Source organism: Moschus berezovskii, chromosome 26 (assembly GCF_049115385.1).
Source record: "Moschus berezovskii isolate FMDL1 chromosome 26, NW_MosBer_1.0, whole genome shotgun sequence".
Lineage (NCBI taxonomy): Eukaryota > Metazoa > Chordata > Mammalia > Artiodactyla > Moschidae > Moschus > Moschus berezovskii.
This window is the reverse complement of record NC_142485.1, coordinates 30,947,570-30,964,416: the sequence shown is the minus strand read 5'-3', so window position 1 is coordinate 30,964,416 and position 16,847 is coordinate 30,947,570. Positions and strand designations below refer to the sequence as shown.

At 44.6% G+C, this 16,847-nt stretch overlaps 1 protein-coding gene across 7 annotated transcripts in view; it reads left to right on the top strand.

The window, feature by feature from the left end:
* STOX2 (storkhead box 2) overlaps positions 1 to 16,847 on the top strand; it is a 193,281-nt gene that overhangs the window by 93,808 nt on the left and 82,626 nt on the right. The gene's annotated exons all lie outside the window — the stretch shown is intronic.

The window sequence follows — 16,847 nt, the reverse complement described above, 5'->3', positions numbered from 1 at the left end:
GTTGGTAACCGCGTTTCTGCCCCCGCGGGCCGGGGCCGCGGGGTGTGCTCGGGCCCTTCCCCGGGAGGGGACGCGCGGTGATGGATGCGATAAGTTATAGGGAACGCAGGGAAAAAAAAAAAAAATTAGCTCCCATCCACCATTTTGTACCTCCGCAAGATCCACAGCAGGCTCTCTCAATATGGGGTTGGAGAGCTGTTAGTTAGGTAAAATCTGGGAGGGGGACGCGCCAGGCGTTTTGGCTGCACAGATAAATGACCGCCAGCCTGGGCGCCCAGCCTCCCTGGGCTCGTGGAAGAGCCGGCGTCCGCGGTTGCCCTCAGTACCGAGCTGGCTCGCTCCCGCTCGGTGGCCAGTTATTATATCCTACCGGGTATTTAAACAGCCCTTCTTTCTTACAAGGGAACAGGTTCCATGCACAGTTTTGGATGATTTGAGTCAGGGGGAAGGTTGCAGTCAGGCTGGTCGGCTTGCTTGCACGCAGGGAGCTGTGTCGCGGCTCATTGAATGCATTCGGTGGGGTAATGGTGTGTATGCGGATTGAATGCTCACATGATTCTGCGTGCATTTAACATATGTTGCTTTGAATTAGGTTGTATGGGAAGAATGGAGGCTGTGTCATGTGTTTGCATCCAGACAGGAAGGACAAACAAGACGGTAAATGCGGATGAAGGCTTCAGAAAGGGTTTCGTCTTAAAACGCATAGAAGCCTTTCTGAAGGCGCCAGTTAGTTTCCTTTGGAAATGCAGCGGAATGGCTTTGCTTGTGTGTCTTGGGAACCCAGGGATAAAATACTCGAAATGCTGAAGGAGAAGGACTGTAAGACTCTTTTCTCCTTGTTTTCTTCTTACTGTTGACCGCTTGCATGTAGCGATGTGTAAGACACCAATTTTGGTTGATTTGGTTTTCATTCTGAATGGATTAATTTTCTTCGAAACAAAATGTCACGGAAGAACCGAGATTATATTTGAAAACACATCCTGTACCAGACCATTCTAAATCCTGGGAAGATTGCTTTAAGCTTACAGTTGGTACTTAAAGTGTAGCTCTACTATCTTTCTCCTAAAACAGCAAGTTTTTTTTTTCCCCTAAACCTAGGCCCAGTATTTCATGCTTTAAAAGTGTCTTGTGACCCCACTTCCATGAGTAGAAAACCTAAATAAAATAACCATCTTTTTTTTAATTGCAAAATCTGGTGACATAAGGATGTACTGTTTTGGCAGTAAGGCTCCCTTGATTTTCCCGGTCATGAAAAGCCAAATTTGTAAAGGAAGTGACAACTACAGTTTATGCTTCAGTAATTGAAGTCAATCACTGCTGTGGTTGCTTTATTCTTCAGGCTGGTGGCAGTAAATTTTGAAATACAGTTAAGTCCAAATGTAACCTCAAAACACGTCTGTCCATAAACCCATGTCTGCTCTGGGTGTTCAGATAGTCTCAGGTTTCGTATGTTTGAGGTTTGAATGTCTTCATTCCACTCTGAATGGTTGCCCCTCTTTTCTTTTTGCCTCTCTTCAGGAATCAGTACTGATACCAAGTGTGAGGCTGGAGGGGGGCAGGTGGCCATCATTTCTTCAGCAGACCTGCAAGACTCTGTAATGCTCTCAGGAGCATTCCCATGGAGCCCATTCTTATCTCTCTTGGCATAGCATCATTATGATCACCATTTCCTTCTTTGCTAAAGAACTTCTCTGCTAATGCCAGTTTTGCAGGGTATTTTTGAGGGCTTGAGGAAGAAGCTTTTCATTTTCTTTGATTCTTTTGTTTCATTTCTTGCTCTGCACATGGTAAGCTGGTCCTAAGGGAATACTGAAGGATCAGCTCTTTCAGGAGGTCTATGTAGATTTCACATTAGCTTACTGTGGAGAAAAGAAAACTCAAAGGTGGGGGAAGAAGAGCTGTGTGATTCATTCAGCATTTCATGGAATCTCCCCTGCCTCAAGCAAGAGAGCCTTGCTAGATTCTCATGGGGCTGCAGGGTTGGATATAATATAGTTTTGTCCAAGGACGGAAGTGGTTATTTATTCTTTGTTTTGATTATTGTCCAGTACATATAATAAAAGGGGTTGGGGTAATGGAAGGATCTAATAATTATTAAACAAACTCCTCCAATAAACACTGGGAGAGTAGGTGCAATCTTATATACACATCTTTCTGCGGGAGATTGGAAGTAGCTTATCAATTTCCTTTCCAAATGTAAGTGTTGTTAGTAATAGGTGGCATATTGGGACACTTGGAGATCATGTGGAGAAGTTCTCTTCCCCTTAACAAATGTAAGAAAATCCATTTGTATCAAGTTAGTGACTCTGGGTGAAAGCAGAGCCTTTGTCATTTAAAAATGAAATAGAAAATGAAGCAATTTAGAAACAAATGAGGCTTTTCATATTTCTTCTGTTTGTCCAGTCACTTGGCATAATAGCTACTAGTGTTTATCGTATCTTCTCAGTAAAGAGAGATTTTTGTTGTTGAGTTCAAAGGACAAGATACGCTTCTTCAGAGAAGCACTAAATGACTTAATTTCAGTTGAGGTATTTTTAGAACTCCCCATCCAAAAAAAAATTCCTTAAAAATATTGTGAAAATCACTTTTTTTTTTAACTTTAGGAAAGGAAAGATCCTTAGAAGTTTTAATAGTTCTTTTGGTCTGGCTGCTGTCACACAGTAGGTATTTCAAGTTTAAATGTGTTTATTTAAGGCAAAATTACAGGCATTCCATAATAACTTTCTAATGAGACAGCGCCTTTTCAAACAGTCTTTTCTTCACTAATGCATAATTACCAGTTTGAAATCTGATTTATAGCAATAGGCTTGACATTTAGCCTTAGCTTTTTTGTGTACCTTTGGGATAAACTACACTTAAGCTCAAGAGGTTGGTATAGACAAATGTAAAATTTAAAGAGATCCTGCAAACAGATGGTTAGATAGAGAATTCTGAAACTTTAAATTTTAAAGACTGTGCCTTATGTGACTATTTCAGCCCCCAACTCATGCTACCAAATCAAAAATAATCCTAAGAATTCACAGGCCTCCTGGCAACCAGCAAGTTCACAGGCCATGAGATGTGTTCATTGTTCATCTTGAATGTTAATTTCCCAAAGGTGGTTTCTGGGCAGAAGGGGAAAAATCTTGCCTTTTGTTCAAATCAAGATGAATAATATGCATCCATGATCTGAATAAGAAAAAGGGTTAGGTCAAATGAATGTAGGGTTATTCTTCCACAGCTTCTGAAACTAGAAATTATGATATTACTTAGAGAAAAAAGTAAAACTCCCCGCAAAGAGGGAAGTAGCTATATAATCCTTAGGGCTTCGTATATGGAAACGTGCTCACCTACCTTCATGAAATGATTTTCAAGGCACCGTACCTTTGTTAATGAAGGAGTTAGAGCTTTCTCTGTTAGAACTGTGACCTCTTTATGCAAATGATGTGGCTGACTTTTAACTTTCTTCCCTCTGCTCTCCCCCCTCCCCTGGGGCGGGGCGGGGAGTGCTGTGGAGAGGGGGTAGCTGCTGCTTTATATTGCACATGGCATGCCACCAAGTTTGGGGACATTTCAGTGATAAAGACTGAAAAGCAATTTTTTTTCCCCACTATAAAAGTTCTATGTCGCACGTGCATGAAAGGTATCCTTTATGAACTCGACATCCCAAAGTCATGGTACTTTTCGATGGATGCTTGTCATTTGAAAGAAAAAGAAGGCAGAGAGTTTTAAAGGATTTGAAAAGGAAGCCCCAAACTGACATCTTAAGAAAATATAAGTCAGTTTGGTCTGCTGATCTAACTAACGTGAATCAGCGGGGAGGAATGCCAGGCCACCACCTTGATGAGTTTATTAGTGTTCATTTTTTAGAAACTAATTCTGGGGCACAGTGGATGGTGTGTCCCAGTTCCTTATGTTCTGTTATTTTGAGAGACGTGAGAGTTTTCTGGTAGTGGAGGATGGGCACTCAAGGTTCTAATCTGGGCCTGCCCCAAACCAGCTGTGTCCCTGATGGGTAACACGACCTCTCCCGTCTGTAATGGGCCCTCGTGGCCCACGTTTCCATCACAGGATTGGGCTCTGTGGAGGCTCTGTATTGAGCAAGACCAGGATTTCTGAGCACTTACACAGAAATTGTTAGAAATAACCTTTGCCCTTTCTTCTTATTGGAGTCATGTGCTTCCGTACCTGGAGTGTGTGGGAAGAGTGCTCTTTTGACGATGGAGTCTTATTTCCTGTCATCCCCAGATGTTCCATTAAGTGACTGCGTTAGGGCTTGTCCTGGTGACCAGACCAATGGGAGTAGGGGGGATGAGGGACGAAACCCTGGCAGGTTCGGATCATTTGTGAGTTTTCATAAACAGCATCCTGTTGCCTCCTATTCCCCCTTTGCGGAGATCCATTTCCAGCCTCGCTGCTCCAACTGTGTTTTAATTTGAAACTACCTGTTTTGACTGCTTGCATCAGGGTCGTGGAAGTGAGGAATATTACACTTGGTGGGGAATGACTTTATTCTTTATTTCCCGGGAGAACGTGAATGTGGTTGCAAAAGGTCACCTCTCTTGGTATTTCAATATCTTTTACACTCTTGTGAACGTTTTTATTTGAAAAAAGGAATATGAGCATATTGTATAAAAACCTTAGCATTTTTATACCTCCAGAGCAATTGTGGCTTAAATTCTCTATACCCCAGAGAGTAAGGGCAATTTAGACACTGGTTTGTTCTTTGGTACAAGATTGCCTATGCTGAGTGCAGATAGAACCAAGGAGTGAAGTCTGGCTGGACTCTTGCCGGTGGGAACGCGTGCCGGCTTTCACAACTAGGACAGGTTTTGTAGATCAGCCATAGAAACTGCATGAGGCCTGATCTGTCAGGTTTAGAGTAGAGGTTCTTGTAGTTCGTAAGAATTTAGACTATAGACTCTATCATGTAGCCCTCACCAGTTACATGAGAGAGAAATGATGTGGGTAATTTTTTTTTAAAGTAGATAGTAAACTTTTCCTTAAGTAGTTAATCTCCAGAACTATTTTTATTTGGCATCGGAAGGCACAACCAGTTGGCCAGAACATCCCATTGGTTTCTACCACCTAAATAGTTCTAAAATCCGTCCCTCCCTCTTCATCTCAGTTGTTTGAATCTTCTTCTGTTCTATTAGGATGTCTTCTAAACCGACCGTGTACAATTCATGCTCCATGTGTCCCCAGAGGGACTTTATTTTTTATTTTTTTAATCCCTCTTAAAGCAAAACTTATCATATTACTTTCCAGCTCTTTTTGGCGTTTCTCATGCCTGTGAATGAAGTCTGAGACCAAGGCTCATCATGGCGTGACCTCCCCTACTCTCCCTACCTTTCCTTCCCCCACCCACCCTGTGTTTCAGGCTCTGGAATCTCTCTGCCTTTGGCAACAGCTTGGTGCTGTTTGTGTGCCTTTTGCGATTTATGTCACTCCACTGAGAATGTGCTCTCTATCTTTAAAGGGCTGATATTTAGCTAATGTATAAAGCTAATGCTGTTGAGCCTTCCAGAACAAGCTCATATAGCCCCTCTCTTTTTACAGCACATCACTCACACGACATTTGTTTTATGCGTGGGTTACAGCAACATGGTTCCATCATCTTGTACCTCGGGTTTGCTAGCCAGTGAATTCCTCAGTCTTGGTATTACGTGTTTGTACCAGCCATAGAGCTTGGCATATATCAGGGACTCTGGAATTGTTTATTGGACAAATGAATAAAACATGGCTCCTCTTTAAAAAGTTTGTTCGTTGAAGAGATATCTTGAATTCCTAATGTGAGTCATCCTTTTGTACTCACGAAGATTCTACTCTTCAAGGACCTCCTGTTGTGGTTGGTAGGACCAGCTCTCCGTGAGTCAACCATTCGAAAGCAGTAAATACTGGGACATAATCACGAGTTAAGCGGGGTGGTTGATACGGCTGGTGTACGTGGAACAGAAGTTTAGAGAAGAGATGCCAATACAAAACACTGCCTGGAGGGGGGATTTCCTTGCTTATTGAAGGACTGGGTAGGAGTTGAAGAGACAGAGGCGGAGCAGGACCAGGGGAGTGATGTAGAAGCAATATGAACCAAGGCATGCAGCTGGCAAGGAACACATCAACGTGAAATTTGCCATACTGTAGCTCTGGGATGTAACTAGAAATAATGTGTAGCTCAGTCAGGTAGGATCTTGAAATGTAGGTGAGATTTAAAATCTATGGGGTGAAATTAGATTTGTTAGTTTGGGAGAGAAACAGTGAAAGGAGCATCTTAGGAAGAGGTGTCTGGGCGTGGCTGGCAGGGTAGATGGAAGAGATGAGAGTTGGGAGGCTAGGAGACCAGCTGGATGGTGGTGGAGGGGACAGACTGATCAGGCAGTAGTATGTTGAGGGACCACCCCAGAGCAGTGTTTCCCAACGCTGCTAGTAATTAGCACACCACCCTTGAGAACTTGTAAACCATGTCCACATACCATCTGTGCTTTTATTTATGTAATAGTTCTGTTGAACTCTACCCACTTTTATATTTAAATGGATGAAAAAAGAAGCATTTTTAACTTCATATGAAATGATGGGTTTCATTTGACAGTTGTTTTCCTGACCTCCTGTACAATTATTATTATATCACTATCTCAGTAAAAAAAAAAAAAAAAAATGATCCAACCAGATACCACCTGAAATGTGGAGGTACTCACGCCTCATAGTGAGAACTCGTATCAGCCAAAAAAGGATAGATGGGCTTGAAGGGCAAAGGGAACATCTGTGAAAAGAAAGGACCTGGCTGTTCCCGCGTAAGTGACTGGATTGAAGAAGGGAGAGGAAATCAAAGGTGAATCAGAGATTTTTGTTGGAAGAATGCAACACATGACCAGGAGGCTGGGGGGAAATGGAGCAGGTGATGAGATCCATGTTGGACTTCAAGAGTTGGTTGTCTAAGCGGAGAAGTGGGTATACATGTGATGGGGTAGTTTGGGGGGTCACCCACTCAACAGTATTTGTGAGAACATGGAAATACCTTAGCCGTTGTGCTTCCCATTCTGCTTCTTCGAGGGGAACAGATGACTTGCTTATTTTTATTTTCAGCAGATGGAAGGTCAGTTGGATTCCGTTAATGTTGGATCCTACTTGGGTTTCTGAAAACCTGCAGACTCGAGGTTAGGATTTAGACATCATCTGCTCTCTTTTCCTAAGAGTAAAGTGCTTTTTAATGCTTGCATTTGTTTGATTAGTGTTTGCACTTACTCAGAAGCCCTTGTGTTGTTGATACAAGGGATATGCTTTTGGTATCCCTAGTTCAGGTTTGAAAAGAGTTTAGAGCTCTGCGGGCACAGCACAAAAGACTAGACCAGCTATGTAAATAATGTACATTTCAAACATCTGTCATATACCGATTCAGTTGGAAATTTATGGCCTAGGTAACTCATATACACAGTTAAAAATCTTCATTTATCTTCCTACGTAAATCCATGATGGCTCCTCCAGGCCAAGTTTTCTCTTTTTGAAGATAAAAGAGAAGTATTTGGCAGGTGCCTGTGGGCATTAGAGGTAGCAGGACTTATGCCCAGCCCTCTCCTTCTGATGGCCGTAGTTTCAGAGAGAGGAACTGTCTATCTTTGTAATTAACACCCCCACCTCAGCCCTACTGCAGATTCCTGTCTAAGCCGATTCCCCTCCGAGAGCTCACAGACCATTTATTGCTTCGGCACATCCAACTTTTGCTTTGAAATCATTTATTTCGTTATTAGGTGAAATGAAGGCCCCTATGATGATTGAGGTACCGTGGATAACTGTCATTTTTTTGGCTGCCCAGCAGGTGAACTCCCTCCCCCTGTCTGGGTATTTCCCCACTGTCGTGAGTTGAATGTGTCCTCCCCAAAAGATAACATCCAAGTCCTAACCCCTGGTAACCCTGAATATGACCCTATTTGGAAATAAGACCTTTGCAGATGGAATAAAGTTCAGATGAGGTCATACTAGAGTCGGATGGGTCCTGCATCCAGTAGGACTGATGCCCTTATAAGAAGAACAAAGAGACACAGACACAGAGGAGACGTCCATGTGAAGGTGGGGGAGAGATTGGAGTGATGGGTCTGCAAGCCAAGGCAGTATGGGGATTGCCCGCAACCTCCAGAAGCCAGTAGAAAGGTGCGGAAGGGCTTCTCCCCCAGAATTGCCAGATGGAAACAATCCTTTGGCTCTTGGCTTCCAGAGCTGTCAAGAGAATAAATTTCTCTTTGTTTAAAGCCACCCAGTTTGTGGCACTTTCTGTCTGCAGTCCTAGGAAACCAGTACACTCACCCCATGGCCCTTGGGACCTCCTCGCTTCCCTGTGGAGACTGAACTTGACCATAGCCCTGCTGTCCTCGCACACCTGCCTTGAGGTCATGGTTCCACCAAGTGTTCACTCCTTTCCAGACTCTGCATCTGGCACTCGTAGGGCAGTGAGGTATGGTCCCTGGGTGATGGTGGTGTGGCAGCAAGATGGCATTCTGCAGGCAGCATCCCATGTGTGGCAGTGTATGCAGTGCCCGCTGCAGAGTGGTTTGTGCTTGGCGTGGCTGCCATGGCGTCCTCATTGAAGTGGCTCTGAGTTCCAAGCCTGGGTCTCCAGGCCTCCCTGTGATCTTGAGTTTCTCAGTACTTTTCAGTAAATTCCTTTTCAGAGAGGCCGTGTAGCAGAGTGATTTAGAGCAGATGTGTAGCTCAGATGGCTTCATAATCCAGCTTTTCCAGTACTGAGTGGCTAAACTTGGACAAATTACCTCTTTTGCAGGGCCTCAGTTTCCTTACCTATAAAATGGGAATAATAATGATATATATGTATCCATGCGGTTTGGGGTGAATTATGTGAATAATACGCATAAAGTATTGCTTTGGTTCCTGTTGAATAGAAATGGAAGAACCCCAAAGGAAGCAAAGAGAATCTCAACAAGGCCTCATAATTGTCACTTCAAAGTATGCTGTCAAGTGTAAATTGTGTATAAGCTACATTAAAAAAAGTACAGTTAAGTTTTGCTGTGCAGCCACGTTGCCTTCCTTTTGGAAAGACTTCAGGGCCCTTGTTGTCCCCTCTTCAGTAACACCCAGCGTTCCCTCCACCTTGCCTTCAGCTGCTTGGTGTTCCACGCTCTGCTCCTCTCCGGCCTGATGGAGCCGTCTCTTCTCCGTGCTCCCGTCGCATCCTTGTGCATCTCTGGCATCATTGACACACCTGGCGTCATCTTGTCTGATCCTCCCTCTGGACTGCACACTCTTTGTGAGCTTGGTTCTCGTCTCACTTGGTTTTGTTCCAGCAGTTGCTGGGTAGGTAGTAGGCACACAGTAGGGGTTGAAATGTGCATCTCTGGGGACTCATGGTCTTGCTTACATTCCTGATAGTTGCCGTGAAATCTCTGACCTCTGTATTTCCCTTCTGCAACAGCAGTCATAGTTAGTCTCTTGAGGATTGATGATGAGAGGCCCCCAGGGTCCTTGGACCCTACCAGTAATCCTGACCCATTCATGCACACACTAGGCTGAAGGAGTAAGCTGGGGCACTCTAGATATCCACCGTCTGGTACATATATCAGCTTCCATACTGGGATTTCAAACATTCCAGCATGGATCTTTGATGAGATTATAAAACAACATAGCTTTTTGGAATCCACCAAATTTCTAGGATAAAACATCCTTTTAGATGCTGGAGCTTATAATGGGGCTTCCTGTGAACCTAATGAACTCACTTAAATTTTCATTTTGAATGGTTTTAAAGTAATTGAAGGGAGTATTTCGACCTTTTTTTTTTTTTCCTCCTACACTTGCTGACTAGTTATTTATAATGAAGACAGTGGACTGCTGTTGATAAACTGGTTTTTTTTTTTAAAAAAAGGTTTTTAAAAAAGTCTCCTTAGCCAAGGATCTGGACATGCCCAGAAAAGCTGAACAGTGAAGATGGGCATAGTGTCAGGTGGGTTTTTCCGTAATTGAAATAGTGGCTTCTTATGTCCATAAAGTTCCTTTATGTAGCGGCAGGCTTTTAGATTTGGGGCTTTGATTTTACTCTTCGGCCATGCGGCACAGCAGGTGGTATATTAGTTTCTGGACAAGGGATTGAACTTGCATCCCGTTGCACTGGAGGTGAGGAGTCTGAATCACTGGCCCACCAGGGAAGTCCCTTGATTTAGGGCTCAGAAGTGAGACAGGATGTTGGTGTCCTGGCACCCACTAGATCCCTGTATAATCTTGGCAATGTATCTTCTGCTTCTCATTTATAAAATGAGGATAAAGAAGTATCTAATGTGTAGTTGCCATGTGGAGTAAATGAGCAAATGCATGCAAAATATTAATTAGCATCGTGCCTGACACACATATTTTTTGCTACTGTATTATTTCTTTGGATACATAACTCTACAAGAGTGACTTGTTCCTAAATATTTTATACTTGAGCATGTAGAAGAAGGGAGATGACAGATAACTTGTCCAGGGTCAACTGGAGTTAAAAACAGCTTTCAATCTGATTCTTGTACTTTGGTCCTCAGTTAATCACAAATCAGATATTCCGTTACCTCCTGACTTGGGTATTTGATCTTCTAAAAGGTTCACAAAATTATTCGTTCACCTAAGTGGGCTCACTTGTCCCTGAGTTTCCATCTTAGGAAACATGGTAGAGAATCATTGTGTTTTCAACATTCCCGTGAGATAGAAATCTCAGAGAACTTGGCTCCACCTGAAATCGGGAAAATGCTGCTCTGTCTAAAGTGTGTGCGCTAAGCTGCTTCAGTCTTGTCTAACTCTTCGTGACCCTATGGAGTTGCCCACTAGACCCCTCTGTCCATGAGGCTTTCCAGGTAGGAGTACTGGAGTGGGTTGTCACGCGCGCCTCCAGGGGCTCTTTCCCACCCAGGGATCAAACCCGCATCTCTTATGTCTCCTGCCTTGGCAGGCGGATTCCTTACCACTGTACCGTCTGGGAAGCCCATGTTCCTCCCTTGGTAACTTTTAAATAGTCAGGCCAGTGCCCTGGAATCTCAGGTCAGCGTGTCCCCTTGGGTTGTGGAAAGGGGGTGCTAACCTTTGGGATCTGCTTTGCACTTGTGTTAATATTTCAGCAGCTTTCCTTCGAGCAGATGGCTTGGCAGCAGGACTCGGGGCTCTGGGATGACAGACTGAGCTGGGGAGGAGATGAGGATTTTCCCTCCTCCGCAGCTTTCGAAGCTGCCACCACCTCTGCCTCACCTCACTGTCGAGGCAGACACGCGGAGCATGGCCGGCCAGGATTTGGGATCTCAGAGCTTCCCGTTTTTTTAATACATCTCCCCTCCCCAGGTGTCCCTTCCTTCAGGGTCCAGGGGAAAATAGCTGCAGGAGAACCTCAAGTATATATGAAGTAGCTTGCCTTATATGGCTGCGGCCGACTCATTGAACTTCAAAAGCCTCCTCTAATTATAGCCCCACAGTATGACAAAAGCCTTGGCTTTTGTGGGCGAAAGCATGGTTTTTGGAGACAGCAGATCTTGTTTTCCCATATGCTGTACCCTGCTTGGTTGTGGGTGGTTTCAACATGTGGAGAATTTCAACGAACATTTGTTCGGGATGCCAAAGGCATAATGAGTGTTGGTGTACCATCCTGAGCTGAAGGGCCAGAAAGGAAGGTTTCCATTGTCAAGTGCAGCCGGAGGTGGGAAAGTGCGTTCTCCCCAGTGGAGTCGTGCAGAGCATCACTGGGCTGGGCTTGATGCTGAGGGCCTCATGCCGTGTTGTGTAGACAGGTCCCGGAAGGTTTCTGTTCAGCCTGGCAGTGGGAAGCCGGAGGTCAAAGGTCCCAGGCCATGAGCCCAGGGTTTCCTCTGTTGGTCTGAAAGCAGGCTTCCTATCAAGATAAGAGTTCCCGGGGCCTCCAAAAATGTAGACATGAAGAGGGGGCCTTTTAACCCTCAGTTCCTCCCTCCGCCCAAGGAGGGAACCATTGTTTATTGAGCATGTACTTGGTACCAGCCAGTGCTTAAGAATGACCTCATTTCGTCTCAGAACAGTCCTGGGAGGCAGTCACCAATAAATATTTGAAGCATCACAGGCCACGGCCCTGAGATTTTATACACACACACATACTTAAAATCTTGTATGTACTTGACTATTAGTCTACGTTGCTGTTGTTCTGTTGCTCAGTTGTGTCCAGTTCTTTGCGACCCCATGGACTGTAGCCCAGCAGCCTCCTCTGTCCATGGGATTCTCCAGACAAGACTACTGGAGTGGGTTGCCGTTTCCTCCTCCAGTGGGTCTTCCCGACCCAGGGATGGAACCCACGTCTCCTGCTTTGGCAGGCGGATTCTTTGCCACTGTGCCATCTGGGAAGCCCCGCGTGCGTGCTACCTGTTGGTAAAATTAACTTCTTATTTTTAAGGAAACGTGAAGTATTTTCTTTCACCCCTCCAGGGGTTCATCTTGTACTTGCTGTAAGGAGCCTGCTGGAGAGGCCTGGCTTGTACCGAGAGGAGAGATTTTAGAGTTTCCTGCTTACTCTTAACAAGTCTAACCTCAAGTATGTGTGTATGTCATTGGAAAAAAGAATCCCAAGTCTGCCAGCTGATGTTCTGAGAGTTACCACGCTTTGACCAAAGAACAGTAAGAGTCTCCTAAAACCTGGCAGGGTTTCCGGGGGTGCCTGGGAGGCTGTTGCTGGAATATTCCTGCGCTGCTGTTTCTTATGCTTCCTCCTCTTATCACTCTAGAGGGGGTTTCTCATCCTTCTGCTGTGAGCTCCTCGCTGTCCTAACTAGCCCAGTGTTATCAGGAGCTGTCCATCAGTACAGTGAACACCCCTGATTTTTTTTTTTTTTTGGAGGAGATGAAATCCTTGGGATTGCACAGCTCTTAGGTCTTACTTGGTATATGAAAGGCACCCGACAGCCACGTTTGAAACTTCAGATGGAAAGAAGTTCCCCCACAGAGACATAATTTCATTCATTTGTAAACCATTCTCTTCTGCTGACTCATTTTCTCTGTACTCCTTTACTTTTTCTGTTAGGAAGAACTGGAGAAAGATGAGGTTTCATGCAGTCTAACTTTTGTCATCTGTTGTTGTAAGAGTTTACGCTGAGCAGTTATTCTGAGCATTCCAGTAAGGCCAGGATACAAATCATGGAAAATTTGACAGTACCCCCCCAGTGATTTAAAATTACGCTATCAGGGATCAAAAAAGGGGGAGTTCCATGGGTCTGAATGATGCAAGGTAGCATGAAGTCCAAGGTAATCAAGACATTAATAAACTAGGATTTTTGGTGAATGTGATTTTTAAAAAGTATCGATATTTAGGGGACTTCCCTGGCAGTCCATTGGTTAAGACTTTGCCTTCCAATGCAGTAGGTGCCGGTTCAATCCCTGGTCAGGGAACTAATATCCCACATACTTTATGGCCCAAAAAACGTAAAAAATGAGAACTATATTGTAACAAATTAAAGACTTTAAAAATGGTGCACATCAAAAAAAAAATTTAAAAAAAAGTATAGATGGTTAAAATTGAGTAAATGAACCATATCTTTAATGAGGAGGAGGGCATGGCAACCCACTCCAGTATGCTTGCCTTGAGATTCTCCATGGGCTGAGTAGCCTGGCGGACTATAGTCCATGGGGTTGAAGAGTCAGACATGACTGAGCGACTAAGCACAGCAAGAGTCAGTTAACCAATTTAGAACACATCAGATATGTTTTTTTGGGGGGGAAAACTGTTTTTGTGATTTCCCCTTAGGAGTCACTGAGAAAATCCTGTACAGTTTCTCCTAGTTTTTCAGTGGTCAACAAGGAGGAGTTCAGTCACCCATGGCAATGGAATGAAAGTGAAAAGTACGAATGGGTAATCTCCATTTAGTACTTCTGCTGGTAGGAGGACTTGCAAAATTTAGCACCTGCATAATCCTTGGAGTATGTAATATTTAAAGCAATACAAATACAGGAGCAAACTCCTGTTCTTTAGAACATTTGAAGAACAGCCTCAAAAGTTTTATGATATACAGTTATTTTTTAAAAAAGCAAAAATTGGTTTTACACACTATGTAGTACTTTAAAATTATTTGTCTTTTTAACCAGCCCTTCACCCCCACCCATGTTTTATGGCTGGTTAACTAGTGAACGCTTAATTCTCTATGTACTAGACTTTAAAATAGCAAATATGTATAACACAAAGTTGTCAGCTCTTAAATTAAAAAATATAATTTATAGTTTTCCTGTACTTTTAACATTAGGATCAAGGCACCGAAATAGATAAACTCATAGGATGAAAAAGATTGTTTCCTTGTATTCAGTTTCCTAAGATGAATTTCTTAATATTTGCATATCTGTGGTTTTAATTTCTTGTTGCCTGGAAGGCAGTCTGGGAGAGATTTGACTAGTAAACCCGCTTCTTTAAAGAAAAGGGTTTTAACACTCTGTAGTAAGTTAAATGTCCAGAAATTACATTCATCTGAGCTAGAACTTTTACAGATTCACTGTGCCCTGCGGCTCAGGTCAGGAAGATGCTGCTTCAGCTACAAGTGTATTTGACTCTGTAGGCTCATTCTTGGGGCTTCTCTGGTGGCTCAGATGGTAAAGAATCTGCCTGCAGTGCAGGAGACACAGAAGATGCGGGTTTGATCCCTGGGTTGGGAAGATTCCCTGGAGGAGGAAATGGCAACCCACTCCAGTACTGTTGCCTGGAGAATCCCATGGACAGAGGATCCTGGTGGGTTACACTCCATGGGAGTCACAAGGAGTTGGACACAGCTGAGTGACTAAACACACACACACAGACACGCACACAAAATAAAACAAAAGGATTCCTGTTTCTTGTGCTTTTCTTTGAATACTATATTCTTATTTTTTCCCTCTGATGAGAGACATATTTCACGATGGATAATGTCAACTTCTGATTATTCAAATGCTATTCCTGTTCGTGGCCTGTGACAGGAGGCGGTGTTGTGGGATATAAAGATAGGAGCCCTTCCCCTTAGGTTGCTTAAAACCCAGTTGAGAGCCTGGCATCTCCTTGGAGGTGAGCTATAGAGAGCAAAATGCGGGACTTGTGAAAAGGCCCTAGTTCCCACCATGAGCTGGTGTGTGGGCAGCACGAGGTTGTGATGTGCTTGTGGATACTGGCCCTGAGTTGTTACTGTCCTTGCATTCTGGATATCCTCACCTGCACACAGCCCAGACAGGAACATTCTGTGCAGACTCAGGCTCCGGGACACCGTCTGTACACCAGCATCGAGCAGGTTCCTTCTGCAGAATCATCCAGGGAGCTTGTTAAGCAGATACGCATCTTGGCCTCATTCCTCCAGTATTCAGATTTGTAGTGTTGGGATGAGGGCCAGGGTTCTGTGTTTTTAGAAACTCCCTAGGCGATTCTGATGGACAGTTGGTTTGGGGGCCACTGATTTTGCATTCCTCTCTCAGGACTGAGCCTCTCCGCTGGTTCATTCATTTATTGAGTCACTTCTCTCACATTTAACAAACTCGTACCCAGAGCTTGTGTGAAGGTTTGAGTACATGGACTTGGCTTTAGGGAATGACCGTCAGTTCTTTCCTTGGAGGAGCCCACAATCCCCTGGAGACACGTGGAGGCGGCTGCAGGATGCTGTAACACAAGGTGAAGGAGCTGAGCAAAGGGTACCAGAGCAAAGCAGGAGGGCCTAATGGAAACCTCGGAGCCAGGAAAGGACCTCAGAAGAGGCACAGGGAGCCCCGCGTTGGCCCTCAAAGGTCCGATGGAAGTCAGCCATGTGGTGAAGGCAGTGGGGAGGAGAGAGGCTGGAAAAGGGAGGGCTCCCCCGGGGCAGACCTCTCCTTTTGGAGGCTAATTGGGGATAGTGGGAGATGATGACCAAAGGGAGCTGAGACCACAACCTGCAAGGGTGTTAAATTTCAAACTGAGGATCTGCAGTTTCATCCTGAAGGTAATAAGTCACAGAACTTTTGCTGGGATGCTGGGATTTGCAGTTGAGAGGGATCATCCCAGCTCAGGAGGGAGGATGGGCCGAGAGACCCAAAGGAAGAAGCTGATAGGAGGAGAGTGGATACCGATGTGCTCGTAGGGGTAATGGGGTCAGAATATTGAGGAACCTCGAGCCGATGGTGTCTTGCTCTTCCTGGAAGCAGGAAGTCGGCCATTGGCTATGAGAAGTGCAAGAGGCGCTGGGCGAGATGGTGAAGAGTTCTAATACTGATCGCCGTGTTGGTACCAGAAGGAGGATGTGCTGTATGGATTGCTGCTGCTGCTGCTGCTAAGTCACTTCAGTCGTGTCCAACTCTGTGTGACCCCATAGACGGAAGCCCACCAGGCTCCCCCTTCCCTGGGATTCTCCAGGCAAGAACACTGGCGTGGGTTGCCATTTGTGCCACATAAAGAGCCCAGCTGGGGCTGAAGACCCTGACTTTGTGATGGCGTTTAGTTTCTGTTGTCGTTATCGATGATAAACTTCTTTTTTAAAATTCATATTTATTTGGCTGTTCCAAGTCTTAGTTGCGGCACTCGGAATCTTTGATCTTTGTCACAGCATGCGAACTGTTAGTTGTGGCATGTGGGATCTAGTTCCTCGACCAGGGATCGAACTCCGGACCCCTGGCATTGGGAGCATGGAGTCTTAGCCACAGGATATAAGCAACTTCTTTATTTGGCTGAAACAGACGTTCAACTGAGAACTTTTTTGCCTGTGCAAGCCCTATCCCATAAGCATGTTATTGATTCCCATGGAGAGGCTAGGAAGCCAGGACTGTGCAGGCAGCTATTTCCTCATCGTGGGCAAACAGGAGTGAGAAACTTGGTTTCCATGATGCTGACAACCAACGGCAAGTGTTAAGAATTCTATGTAGCTGGCGCAGTAATCATTCATGATTTTTGTTTTCTTTTCTGTTGAATGTAGGCT